Here is a 15,412-nt window from a genome sequence, read left to right on the forward strand (position 1 = left end):
GTTCATCCGCAAAATGTGATCCTTATGGGATATTTCTTCGAAACTGGTTTCTCTCTGTGTTGAGTTCACTGGGGTCGATTTGAAAGACACAATTCAAACAATGTTACGATGCTCGAAGGAGAATCTTTATTCGCCAACGGATGTAGTCACGTATTGGCGATATGATACTGCATTGAGGTGACCAACTTGAGAATCTGCTGGTTTAGAGACGTTCTGTATACCACGTGGATGATACTGATTGTCTACCTTTCACAGACGTTAGATATTAAAGACATCTTAAAAATGTTCCGTCATAGATGCAAAACGAAATTGGGATCCCGACAGTAACATAATGTAGGCCGCTGATAAGACAACCGTTCATATTGCGCAAGTCTACAGCTGTATGTCTACGATCGGACTGTAGCAGCGTTATAGTAGGGAAAGACTTTACACCAGTGCACGCATATCCTACACTACCCATCAGGTACTGCGACTGGCAGTACGTGTGATGTCTTGAGACGACACACAGTATCGCATATTCTTACATACAGTTTTAAAGTTTGACAATTGTATCATATTTTGCATCATAAATGCTCCAATTTTATATTTTGGTTGATTAAAATGTGTAGAAATGATCCATTTCAGCTGCTTAATTTTCAAAATATAGAGAAACGAAATTGCAAAGTGCACACATTTTTCAAATGAAAATCATTATTTTGATAGTTCTTTCCTACATGCCTTCATATTATAGTTATTATTTCATACTGTAACCATAACCATATAACTTACTTAATAATAACTTCCAACTTTTTTCTGTTGTCCCAGTTTTAGAGCCATTTCGAAAATAAAAGCACAGTTTAGAATTTTTTGTTCATTAATTTTAAATCATAATATTTACACGATACAAACGTACAATACGTATCTACATACGCGCTTATGCGTCTACAGAATAACAATGTATGCTACCTTTTCTACACATTCAACACTCTCCAGGTATATGTAAGCAATAATGAGTACATCTAAGAAACTGACGCACACGGCTCGAAAAATGATATGCTGTGGAAGAGGCACGTGCTATACGTTCGACATACGAGAGTGGACAATCCCGAATAAATAATTCAATCATCTGAACAGTGCACATGTCTGAAAAACAAGATAAGTACTAAATAACATGGTCAGTGAATGTGTGAATCCTCTGCCCACCTTACTTCTTCTTCTCTTTTCTTCCCAGAGAGTTTATAATAGGAAGTCTGACCATTTCAACTGCCTGTCGTTCAGTTCCGAGAGCGAACTTATACACCGAGTTTTTTTTGGTCAAGTGTTTGAGGTTAACAAAAGGATAATGCCCAGAAAATTGCACAATGGGTTTCTCTCCGAATTTAGACAGCCGAATGGAGAGTGAGAAATGGATAAATGGGATATCAGATTGACCAGTGTAAGGTCAAGTTTTGCATACAAAAACTAAAATAAAGTAAAATTTAAAAAATAAATAATAAAAATGTAATAAAGTATTCAAAAAGCGTTGGAAAGTAATGTACATAATCAGAAACTTATCTAATGGTGCGAGGACAAATTTCACCATAGATTCTTGTCCAAATTTTCGGGTCAAAAGGAAGAGAAGAAAATGGAGAAATAGATATAAAATTGACCAGTGTGAAGTGTAGTTTACTTCAGGACATTTTGAGATCAAAATGCCCTTGGAAATCAAACGTCTCTAATGTAGAGTCGGAGTATTGTCGCAGCTCTCTAGATGACTGTTGCTTTCTTGCAGTCATTATCACACTGCAAGATTTTTATCGGGAAAATGTCAATGCCTGCGAAGAATTTTCTCACTGCTCGTTCAGATAATTCAGCGCCACTGGACGATCTTTTCCATTCCTAGCCCTTTTCATACACTTATTTGCCTTCAGTGTTGCCGGAAGACCTTCCGTGTTTAGCAGGCTACTTTGATGGCTGGACCCTCTTGTGCACCTCCGGTGGTGTTTGGGACGTTCTGTAGTAGAGTATGCGTAAGAAGCTCGCTGTCAGCTCGCAGCGCTGTTGTCAGCTTTCGAAAGTGAAGTGCTAATGGCTGCAGGAGATACAACAGACATCTAGAGAGCTGTGAAAGCACACAGACGTTACGATAAAGACGTTCACAGACTTGATTTCCTTGTGTCTTTTGATTGTAGAATGTCCTGAAATTAATTACGTTTCGCACCGGTCTGTTTCATACCTATTTCTCTACTTTCTTCTCTTAGTTTTGATACGAAAATTAGGACAGGAATCTATGGCATATTTTCTCTCATATCACTAAGTAAGTGTCTCTTATTTGCCTGCATTACTTTACAGTTGTTTTTTAATTAATTATTTTCTTCTTTTTTTCTTTCTTTCGCAAAACTTAACCTCACTCTGGCCAGTCTGTTACCTCAGTTGTCCACATTCCGCTCTCCATTTGACTGTCAAAATTCATAGAGAAACCCATTGCGTAATTTAAAGGGCATTATCTTTTCGTTACCCTCAACACTTGTCCAAAATAAATTGTTGTATACATCCTCCCTCTGCACAGGACGACAGACAGCTGTTACCGGCCAATTTTTTTTATTAGAAACGCTCCGAGAAAAAGAAATGGGAAAGGAGGAAGAAATAAGGCGAGCAGAAGATTCGCACATTCACTGGCCTTGTTATTTAGTAATGCTCATGTTTTTCAGACATGTGCGCTGTTCAGATAATTGAAAAATTTATCCACGATAGTCTTGTCTCGTAAGTCGAATTGAAGTCACATGCCCCTTCCGTAGCATATCATTTTTCGATTCTATTGTGTCAGTTTTTCAGATGTACTCATAATGACCTGGAGTGTGCTGAATGGCTAGGAAAGGTAGCATACATTGTTATTCTGTTCTTTTCATATGGCATCATGCTTTATGAATAAAACCTGAAAATACAAGAAAGACTTAAAACAAAACCGTCAAAAGCTTTGTGGAATCATTTGTCTAAAAGCAATAAATAAACTAGATTATTATTTGAATAGTGACCGAAATCATGTACAGCGAATGAGGTGCTGACTGAGGATTTAAAGTTAAATGTTTAAGTTATAAGCTCATAATTTTAAAGAGTACTAGAGTATATTTGGCTGGTGGATTATGTAGACCGTGCAGTATTTTGTTGTTTGTATTTGTCATATTTCTTTCATCTTTGCCCCAAGACATTAAAGAGATTCCAAGAAGTCTTCAGTCTCACAAATATTTATACAGAAAATACTACACATAGGAGGAAAGAGAATGCCCGTGACACAAGAAGTAATATCCCCCTTACAAATTCTGTCGTCATAGAGGTGCTTGTTCAGCCCAGAAAAGCACTATGCTCCGCTGTATATGGGTTCCAATAGTTCCAACAGTTTCTCCGACTACTCCAAAATCGCTTCTCTTCAGACGTCTACATACGATAAAGAAGGAACACGGTTTGGAGAATCACTGAAACGCACTTCAAATGTTTCTTGAACCTACTTTACTTCTTACGTTTAGTCAAGTGACTTCACAACATTGTTAACCATTCTTTCCTCACCATTGTTTATGTTTAAAATCTTCAATAGGCAATAATTTATTAATGACTAATAAGATTTTTGAGCTTAGTAAGGTAGTATCTCGGGAACCATGGCCCTAGTGTATTGCTGTAGTAAAATATGATTCTCTCAACAGTTTCTGTTTGTAACTATACTTGACTTCGTGTTACGATGAGGTACTATAAAGCAAATTGGATACGATAGTCTGTGTTTTTAATATCAGTTTTGAAGCAAGGCTAAATGTTTTCATGAAGATGTTATCCTGCATGTTCGGGCTTCCTTTTAAACCAAGCATAAAAACTGTATTTATTCCGCCATACTCAGTTAATTCATCATGGAGCGAGGTCATACAGTGATAAAACACTGGACTAGTAAGTTATTTATATCATTTCAACGTTTTTTTATGGAATTGATGTGGAACGAGGCAGAGAAAATCCCTAACTCCGCCGGGAATCGAAACCGGGAACCCGGGCGCGGGAAGCGAGAACGCTACCGCACGACCACGAGCCGAGGACCCATACTGGCGTATCACCCGGCGTGATGGTATGGGTGCCATTGGCTACACGTCTCGGTCACCTCTTGTTCGCATTGACGGCACTTTCAACAGCGGACGTTACTTTTCAGATGTGTTACGACCCGTGGCTCGATCCCTGCGAAATCCTACATTTCAGCAGGATAATGCACGACCGAGTGTTGCAGGTCCTGTACAGGCCTTTCTGGATTCAGAAAACGTTCAACTGCTGCCGTGACCAGCACATTCTCCAGATCTCTCACCAACTGAAAACGTCTGGTCAATGGTGGCCGAGCAACTGGCTCGTCACAATACGCCAGTCACTACTCTAGATGAACTGTGATAACGTGTTGAAGCTGCATGGGCAGCTGTACCTGTACACGCCATCCAAGCTCTCTTTGACTCAATGCCCAGGCGTATCAAGGCCGTTATTACGGCCAGAGGTTGTTGTTCTGGATACTGATTTCTCAGAATCTATGCACCCAAATTGCATGAAAATGTAATCACATGTCAGTTCTAGTGTAATATAATTGTCCAATGAATACCCGTTTATCATCTGCATTTCTTCTTGATGTAGCGGTTTTAGTGGCCAGAAATATATATATATATATATATATATATATATATATATATATATATATATATATATATATATATATAGGATGAGTCACCTAACATTACCGCTGGTTATATTTCGTAAACCACATCAAATACTGACGAATCGATTCCACAGACCGAACGTGAGGAGAGGGGCTAGTGTAATTGGTTAATACAAACCATAAAAAAATGCACGGAAGTATGTTTTTTAACACAAACCTACGTTTTTTTTAAATGGAATCCCGTTAGTTTTGTTAGCACATCTGAACATATAAACAAATACGTAATCAGTGCCGTTTGTTGCACTGTAAAATGTTAATTACATACGGAGATATTGTAACCTAAAAAAACTGACGCTTGAGTACCACTCCTCCGCTGTTCGATCGTGTGTATCGGAGAGCACCGAATTACGTAGAGATCCAAAGGGAACGGTGATGGACCTTAGGTACAGAAGAGACTGGAATAGCACATTACGTCCACATGCTAACATCTTTTTATTGGTCTTTTTCACTGACGCACGTGTAAATTACCATGAGGGGTGAGGTACACGTACACACGTGATTTCCGTTTTCAATTACGGAGTGGAATAGAGTGTGTCCCGACATGTCAGGCCAATAGACGTTCAATGTGGTGGCCATCATTTGCTGCACACAATTGCAATCTCTGGCGTAATGAATGTCGTACACGCCGCAGTACATCTGGTGTAATGTCGCCGCAGGCTGCCACAATACGTTGTTTCATATCCTCTGGGGTTGTAGGCACATCACGGTACACATTCTCTTTTAACGTACCCCACAGAAAGAAGTCCAGAGGTGTAAGATCAGGAAAACGGGCTGGCCAATTTGTGCGTCCTCCACGTCCTACGAAACGCTCGTCGAACATCCTGTCAAGGGTCAGCCTAGTGTTAATTGCGGAATGTGCACGTGCACCATCGTTTTCGAGCAACGTTGGCAGATCATTCTGTAGAAACGCGATGTATGTTGCAGCTGTTTGGGCCCCTGCAATGAAGTGAGGACCAATGAGGTGGTCGCCAATGATTCCGCACCATACATTTACAGTCCACGGTCGCTGTCGCTCTACCTGTCTGAGCCAGCGAGGATTGTCCACGGACCAGTAATGCATGTTCCGTAGATTCATTGCCCCGTGGTTTGTGAAACCCGCTTCATCGGTAAACAGGTAGAAGTGCTATGCATTCTCTGTTAATGCCCATTGACAGAATTGCACTCGATGATTAAAGTCATCACCATGTAATTGCTGATGTAGGCCGGCCGCGGTGGTCCAGCGGTTCTAGGCGCGCAGTCCGGAAACGCGCGACTGCTACGGTCGCAGGTTCGAATCCTGCCTCGGGGATGGATGTGGGTGCTGTCCTTAGGTTAGTTAGGTTTAAGTAGTTCTAAGTTCTAGGGGACTGATGACCTCAGATGTTAAGTCCCATAGTGCTCAGAGCCATTTGAACCATTTTTTTGCTGATGTAGCGACACATGAAACGGGTGAAAGCGGTGACGATGCAGTATGGCCATGACACTACTTTGACTCAGTCCACCGGCTCTCGCAATGTCCCGTGTACTCATGTGTGGGTGCATGGCAACAGCAGCTAACACACCAACTGCGCCCGCTTCTCCTGTGACGGGCCTGTTACGGACCCGTTTGCGTGCTACGTCCATACCCGTTGCATACAGTTGGCGGTAGATGTTTTGCAATGTGCGGCACGTTGGATGCTCTCTGTCCGGGTACCGTTCTGCATACACCCTGCAGGCTTCAGCTGCATTTCGTCGACACTAGCTATAGATGAGTATCATCTCCGCATTTTCAGAGTTCGAATACACCATGGTCACAGTTCCTACAACACTACACAATCACAGACGTCTGGTAACACGGTGTACTATAGTTGGTCTGCGTGCGGAGACGAATGCAGAATAACAATAGCAGCAAGCGCTACATGCGGACACTGCTACAGCTAGACCAAACCATAACAGTGCACTACAGCCACACTCGTAAACACGGTCGTCATGGTAAACATGTCCCTGCAGATGCTGCTCGCCGACCGTGGCCCGTGTTTGTTACAACACGCAACTGAACGTCGGAGGTTTCAAGCGTCAACTTTAGGTTACAATTTCTCCGGATGTAATTAACATTTTACAATGCAATAAACGGCACTGATTACGTATTTGTTTATATGTTCAGATGTGCTAACAAAAGTAACGTGGTTCCATTTAAAATAACGTAGGTTTGTGTTAAAAAACATACTTCCGTGCATTTTTGTATGGTTTGTATTAAACAATTACACTAGCCCCTCTCCTTAGGTGACTCACCCTATATATATATATATATATATATATATATATATATATATATATATATATATATATATATTGGACCACGACCATACAATCCGGAAGATTCGCCAGCAGCAGCCAGATATAGTTAAATCCCACGCTGATCTCCCGGCCAGTTAAGAGCCGTGTACCGGAGGCGCGCTGTGGTTTTCTGGGGTCAAGGGCAGCCGCGGCGGTGAACAGGCAGGTCAGCGGTCGTCAAACGGACGACGCGGCTGACAGCGGGCGGGCAACATGAGCCGCGCCGAGCAGCGTGCAACCCGAGCGGCGGTGCGGGCGCCGGTGGCGGCGACCAGGTCTCGTTTCAGCTGCCGGCACCCCTCTGCGGTCCTTTTGCCGCCGCCACATGAGGGCGCCACCGCATAACCAGCCCGGCAGCTGTCTGCCCACCACCAGCCTTGCGTGGGATCCCAGAGCACAAGTGGCCCGTCCACTTGTAGCTGGGATAATTATCTCTCTAGTCGGCCGGTTTGAATATCACCAGCAAGAGAAGGGGCCCAATTACACCTGCGAAATATGCCGGCAGCCATACGACCTGAAGTAAATAGTCTGTCTAGAACTATGTACAAAAATCCATCAAATGATATCCTGTAGTGGTTCAAATTACAAGTGAGTTTGTGCTCCTTGAGCAACTATGAAATATTTTACTGGTTCTGTCTCCAGGTGCTCCGCTTCTTGTGATACATCACAGATACGTCATTAAGTTTTGGCCTCTGTAATGCAACGGACTTTGACAGAGCAAGATCCTAAATATCAAACACATTAACACTTGCTTGCTACCACATCCTGTATAGAAACTCTATAGAATCCGTAGATATGTTATCTCTGACAGTTCTATAGTGTTATCTTCGACAAGGCTTGTATACACCGACCACGCCCATTTTCCATGCTATTTACATAGCTCTCCGATGTCCGTCCAGTCAGTCTGGAAAGAACGTTCAATAAAGAGGTACAAGGCAAGCGCATACTTTGTGTGGTGTTCACGAAATATACTTCGTGTCAGCATGTAAATGTGACGGAAAGAGAACGCCACACCATCAAAAGTACTTGTGGTTATGAGTTGGCTTTCTAGGGCTTAGCAACCATACATGCTCGTCACATGGCCAAATAGCGTTAATCAACACTTAGGCTGAAGGACATAATAACACAGATTAACACCAATTTACAGTAATTTATTAAAACAAAAATTAAATTATGTACACTGAAGAGCCAAAGTAGCTGGTACACCTGCCTAATATCGTATAGGGCCTTCGCGAGCACGCAGAATTGCCGCTATGCGACGTGACTTGGACTAGACTAATGTCTGAAGTAGTGCAGGAGGGAACTGACACCATGAATCCTGTAGGGCTTTCCCTTAATCCATAAGAGTACGAGGGGGTGGACATCTCTTCTCAACACCACATTGCAAGCCATCCCAGATACGCTCCATAATGTTCATGTCTGGGGAGTCTGGTGGTCAGCGGAAGTGTTTCAATTCATAAGAGTGCTCCTGGAAACACTCTGTAGAAACTATGGACCTGTGAGGTGTCGCGTTGCCCAGCTGGAATTGCCCAATTTCGACGGAATGCGCAGTGGACATGAATGGATGCAGGTGATCAGGCAGGATGTTTAAATACGTGTCGTCTGTCAGAGTCTTATCTAAATGTATCAGGGGTCCCATAGCACTCCATCTACACGCGACCGACGTCATAACAGAGCCTCCACCAGCTTGGACAGTCCCCTGCTGACATGCAGGGTACATGTATTCACGAGTATATCTCCATACCTGTACACGTCCATACGCTAGATACAATTTGAAACGAGACTAGTCCGACAAGGCAAAGTGATTCTAATCATGAACAGTCCAACGTCAGTGCTGATGGACCCAGGCGAGGCGTAAAGCTATGAGTCGTGCAGTCATCAAGGGTACGTGAGTTGTTCTTCGGCTCCGAAAGCCCATATAGATGATGTTTCGTCGAATGGTTCGAATGGTGACACTTGTTGATGGCCCAGCACTGAAATGTGCAGCGATTTGCGGAAGGATTGCACTTCTGTCACAATAACGATTCTTGGTTCAATTGGCTCTGAGCACTATGGGACTTAACATCTGAGGTCATCAGTCCTCTAGAACTTAGAATTACTTTTAACTAACCTAACGACATCACACACATGCATGCCCGAGGCAGAATACAAACCGGCAACCGTAGCGGTAACGCGGTTCCAGACTGTAGCGCCTAGAACCGCTCGGCCACACGGGCTGGCTGAACGATTCTCTTCAGTCGTCGTTGGTCCCGTTCTTGCAGTACCTTTTTCCGGCCGCAGTGATGTCGGAGGTTCGATGTTTTACCGGATTCCTGATATTCACTGTACACACGTGAAATGGTAGTACGGGAAAATCTCCATTTCATCGCTGCCTCGGAGATGCTGTGTCTCATCACTCGTGCGCTGATTATAACACCACGTTCAAACTTACTTAAATATTGATAACCTGCCATTGTAGTAGCAGTAACTGACCTAACAACTGCGTCAGACAATTTTTGTCTTATATAGGGGTTGCCGACTTCAGCACCGTATTCTGCCTGTTTACAAGTCTCTGTATTTGAATACGCATGTCTATACCACTTTCTTTGGCGCTTCAGTGTAACTTGAATGTGTAGACGATGCTTGGCAATGTAGTTAAATGTTCGCCTATACTAATAAATACTAGCTCTTAATCCATTGTAAGGTGATTAGTATAACTTTTATGGTTGTATGGCCTTCAGGAAGAAAGTATAGATTGTTCACTTAAGCCCTTTTGGGCAGAGACTGTAGATGTGTCCTGATGGTGTCTTGAGGCGTAGTGGATATACCGTCGACCTAACTGTCGATACATAGTGACTGAGTGGAGCTATGCCTATGCTTATATGCGTGTTTGGTGGATAGTTGTTCACTTGGAAACTGACTAGTTCGATCAGTACTGTTTGGCACGCCCCCAATAGCTTCTTAGAAGTAGCAGGTTGAACGTGTGCCAGTTTACGCTTGAAGATACGGTACTGTCCACCGCACCAGATGATGGTGCTGCATCCCATAGGGGGTATTGTAGCACACTTCTTGATGCATCCGAGTATGTTGGTGGACCACCGTAGCGCAACATTGAAACAGACAAGCAAGGAAAACAGTTTCTCTGGAGATAAGGAGTGATTGCTTCTGACATCCACAAGAGATTAGTAGCCATATGTGGGGAGACGGTACTAAATCCTTCATTGGTTATCAGAATTCAGAGACGGCAAGGTCTATGCTGAAGAATGTAAAAGCACTGGGCGTTCAGAACAGCACGCAAACCAAACAGTACCCAAATGCCAATTACTTGGCAATGAGGCACAGGCGCATCAAATTTGGTGAAATAGAGAAGACATTAGGTCTATCACAGGGAGTCCTTCACACCATTGTCCATAAGGATTGAAGATGAAGAAGGTATGTTCACAACTGATGTCTCATTCCTTTCTATTACGCAGAAAGAGAAGCGTGGGATGATATTTCAACAATTGGTGAGATACTACAGTGCAGATCCAGCTGAGTTCTTTGAGCGTCTAGTCACCATCGACGAGACATGATTCTTCCGAGAGACTCCAAAGAAGAAACGCCATTCTATGGAATGGAGGCATACTAGGAACTCTCGTCATAGCAGATCACCGCCAGGACTTTTCGTGCAGAAACAAATCATGACTGTGTTCTGGGGTCACGAAGAGGTACTACTGGTGCACTGGTTCCCTCCCAATACGACCCTCAGCAGCGATCGATAGTGCAGTTCATTGCACCAACTCCGCCGACACATTCAACGATGCTGCCACTAAATACGTGGCCATGGTGTTCTGCTTCAACACGACAATGCGCGGCCACTTGTCAGTCTCCAGACCATTGCCATCGTGCGTGAACTATGGTTTACTATGTTATACGTTCTCCATACTTTACGGATCTGGCTCCTAACAACTACATCCCACTCGATGCAAAGGAATAGATCATGCAGTATAAAAAGTTCACCGCCAATGACGAACTTCATGCAGTTGTTCACCAGTGGCAGCTGCATACCCGCAAAGAATAGTTTGCTACGCAAATACCAAAGCTGCTAGAACGATAGGACACGGGCATAGACGCTGGCGAGGAATACCTGTAATATAATCTTTATTCGTTTGTTCAGGAAATGGTTCCTGTGAACAAATAAAATTGTAATGAAAATCATATTTTCTTGACGTAAGGCAGAAGCATAACATAGTCTATGTCTTGCCATGACTATTTCGTGCCCGTCTGGAGGTTGACGCTTTCGTGCAGAGCCCCTCTCTGTGTATTCTCGTGTACCGTATCTTCTGGCGGACATAGCGCTTTGGTCGTATGTTTACTCTTCCGTCTGATAGGGTTGACTTTGCATCACTAGCTGCCCGATACTGAGCGAGCAGTCAATAACACTGTGCAATGATCCTATCCACATTTTGACAACGACATAACACCAGGTGTATTGGTGTTTATACATTTCTCCAACCTATCCGGTAGGCTATGAATACCACACCAAAAAAACTGTTTTTCTTTTGAAGTCAGCGAGCTATTTTCGTACATTTTCATACGAACTGAAGCGTTGTTCAGTGAGAACTTGTACCACTGATGCAAATAGATAATAATCGGACGGAGCCAAGTATGGAGAATTAGCCGCATGTTCTAGTATTTCCCAACTGAACGCCTCGATCCTTTCCCTGGCCCGTTTTGCTCTGTGTGATGGGTCGTTATCATGGAGCAATATGACTTTTTGTTGCCTTTTTCCATATTCCGTTCGTTTTTCACGTAATGCTAGATTTAAATCGGTCATTGGATGTTGGTAGCGATCAGGGTTAAAGGTTTCACCAGCTTTTAGCAACTCATAATAAATCACACCCTTCTGATCTCGACAAACATAGAGCATTGTCTTCTTTCCAAAGCGATTTCGACTTGCAGTGGATGTCGGTGGTTTTTCCGGATTCACCAATGATTTACGACGCTCAGGATTCTAAAAATTTATCCATTTTCCATGAGCTGTCACTATTCGATGGAAAAACGATTTTCTTTTTACCTGTCGGGCAGCATTTCACAAGTGGTCTTTATATTTGTTTCCTGTCTTTCATTCAGATCATGCGGAACCCATTTTCTCACTTTCTGTACCTTTTCCATAGCATTCAGTCGGAGGGAAACGGCTTTCTGCGTCACATTCAGTTGTTCCGCGAGGTACTGTTGAATTTGAGTATCATCTTCACACAATAAGGCCTGCAATTCGTTGTATTCGAAATTTTTAGGTTCTTTCCCGCACTCGTCGTTTCTCACGTCAAAATCATCACTTCTGAATTTTTGAACCAATCGAAACACTGTGTTTTTTCAAGAGAATGTTCTCCGAAAACTTCGACAATCATTCGATGCGATTCTGCAGCAGTTTTCCGCTAATGATAACAGAAAACCAATGCTGTCCGTAAATCGTATTCGTAGGCACAAAACTCGACATGTTTACAGGTTTGAAACAGATACCGATGTATGGCATCTGGGTTACTGTGTGTTGATATTTGTCGTCAACCATTACGGGAAGCAGATGGCGCTGTAGACACGGACTCACGCGCCCTACACTGACGGCTAGCACCATCTATCGGGGAATTCCGGTTTCATACTTCTACGCCTGGAATATCACCGATAACGACTTTGCAAATGTCTGCTTCCGTGTCAGTCCTTCGTGAGATGTGAAAGCTGCCCATTTTCCAGCCTCGTTCTTTGGTGGTCGCTCGAATTTCGATTATATTGGAGGTTGATTCGCACGGGAACGCGCGTTTGAATAGTCCGAGTTAGGCTGTAGTACCATTGCACTGGTAGCTTCGTTTTCTCGTCCGTACGAACAAGGGATTGCTTTGTGTACGTAACAGGGCGTGACCGGCTTTGGAGTACAAGAACAGTGCACTTACCGAAGTATGGAGCCTTACTCCTGCAGTGCAATTTTCGGGTTGTTGAGCCAAATAACCCTAAGCTTGATAAGATATGTATTAAGACACGCAGGAGTAATTTCTGTTGTACTTGAAGGAGCTGTGACGCCCAAAAAACTTCAGGGGAAAATACAGATGCGAACATGTACAGTAACTAAATGAGGACGCGAGCGTTCTACTCTGAGATGGAATGGTACAAGGCACAATGTCGCAACAGACTGTATCAAAGCAATCAGAAAATTGGTGGAAATAAATACCTATTATCTCTTACGGACAACTGAGGCGTCTTATGAGCATTCTCGCCATAACATCTCGTCTGTACACTCCATTTTAATTCTGCCCATTATGTGATATAATTGGCTTTCGGTGTGCTGTTTATCATTAAAATTTGAATGCTGAATTATTAAATAGTGATCTTTTTTGTCAGATCAACAGTTTATTTTCCCGCGGGTATGTGCTTCGACATTTCATCCAGAAAGGGACAATATTCTCCAGGGTACTGCCGGATGCCAACAAGGTCAGCGTAACGTGGCACCCAAACGGGCTGGACGTTATAATATAGTTGTAAGACTGAAGGACGTATCGTTAAATTAAAGATTGTTATTTGGTTAGCAATTCAGTAAGTAATAAGTGGTAAATCTGTATAGGCTTCTTCAGCATATTACCAAGACAGCAGAGTGACTGAATGCACAGCGCGTTGTCCGCTACTTGAAATTTATTACGAGTAGAAACAGAGAATTCCGTTTCTTATTTCAGTGTTGTCGAGAAATGTGGAATCTCTTATATTATATTGCCCATTTGTTGGATACTTAACATACGTTGCTTCTGTTTCTCGGAATATCGTACCAGAGTCGATAAAAACAAAACCTTTGGGCTTACAATAGCTCTGAGCACTAAGGGACTTAACAACTGAGGTCATCAGTCACCTAGAACTTAGAACTACTTAAACCTAACTAACCCAAGGACATCACACACATCCATGCCCGAGGTAGGATTCGAACCTGCGACCGTAGCAGTCGCGCGGTTCCTGACTGAAGCGCCTAGAACCGCTCGACCTCCACGGCCGGCAAACAAAACCTTTACAGTATCTCATGGTTGTCTGTCTGTCTGTCCTACTGTTTAAAACCCTTTTTCTCAGCAACGGGTGAACGTATAAAGATGAAATTTGTGTCACAGATTAAGGTCGAATCCTACCCGAGGTAGGATTCGAACCTGCGACCGTAGCAGTCGCGCGGTTCCTGACTGAAGCGCCTAGAACCGCTCGACCTCCACGGCCGGCAAACAAAACCTTTACAGTATCTCATGGTTGTCTGTCTGTCTGTCCTACTGTTTAAAACCCTTTTTCTCAGCAACGGGTGAACGTATAAAGATGAAATTTGTGTCACAGATTAAGGTCTACTGTCCCTTGGCGAAGTAAAAAAGTGAAGCTTGTAAGTCAATGCAGTCAAAAGGTATGGCTATTTGTATCTCATACTTTGATACTCGCAAACTTACTTATCTAAATTGCACGGTACTTCCCAATAACCTAGAATCAAGAAATTTGGCAGGAAGAAAGGTCTTTTAGCACAAGTACAGAAAAAAAATGTTAGTTCGTAATTATGCTACACAAAAAAATTTCTTTTGAAACTTCTTATCAGAACGTCCCTCTGTCCATCCCTCTGTTAAGGCTCCTTTTCTTAAGGGATAAAGTACAAAGCTGAAATTTATATCAAGTAATAGGGTCAATAACCCTTTGGCGGGATAAGAAACAGTAGCTTCTATATCATTCCAATGAAAAGATTTCTATACGTCACATATTTTGACAATCGCAAAAACAGTTATCAAAATTATAGGGTATTTCCCTTTGGTCTAGATTCGCAAAATTTGATAAGAATCGAGGTTTCACACTACAGACAAAGGAAAAAATCCTAAAATGGTTAATTTGTAATTATATCACAAATATGACGTTTGTTATCAAACTTCTGTATGTCCGTACAATCAGTTAAGAACCCTTTCTCGTAGAAGTAGATAGACGTATCAACTTGAAATTTATACTGTATACAAAGGTCTATGCTTCCTTGTCGGTATAATAAACGTTAGCTTTGTTGAAATTTATGTCACATTCTTACAACTACGGTTCCTTGACGGTATGGTAAACGTTAGCTTCTATGTCAGTGCAATGAAAAGATACTGCCATTTGTGTCACATGTTTTGATTCTCGCAAATTCGGTCATCAACACACTCAGGGTACCACTGGTTGACCTAGAATCACGAAATTCTAGGTTTCTGAGTACAAGTAAAGGAAAAGAATGAGAGAATTGTGTATTTGTAATTATATCACACGAAAACAATATTTCTTTTGTGATTTGTTATCTGACGTCAGACTTGAAATTAAAACATTGCCCCGTGGAGTGGCCGCGCGGTTAGAGGCGCCACGTCACGAATTGTGCAACTCCTTCCGCCGGAGGTTGGAGTCCTCTCTCAGGAATGGGTGTGTTTGTTGTCCTTAGGGTAAGTTAAACTT

Source organism: Schistocerca serialis, chromosome 9 (assembly GCF_023864345.2).
Source record: "Schistocerca serialis cubense isolate TAMUIC-IGC-003099 chromosome 9, iqSchSeri2.2, whole genome shotgun sequence".
NCBI classification, from domain to species: Eukaryota; Metazoa; Arthropoda; class Insecta; order Orthoptera; family Acrididae; genus Schistocerca; species Schistocerca serialis.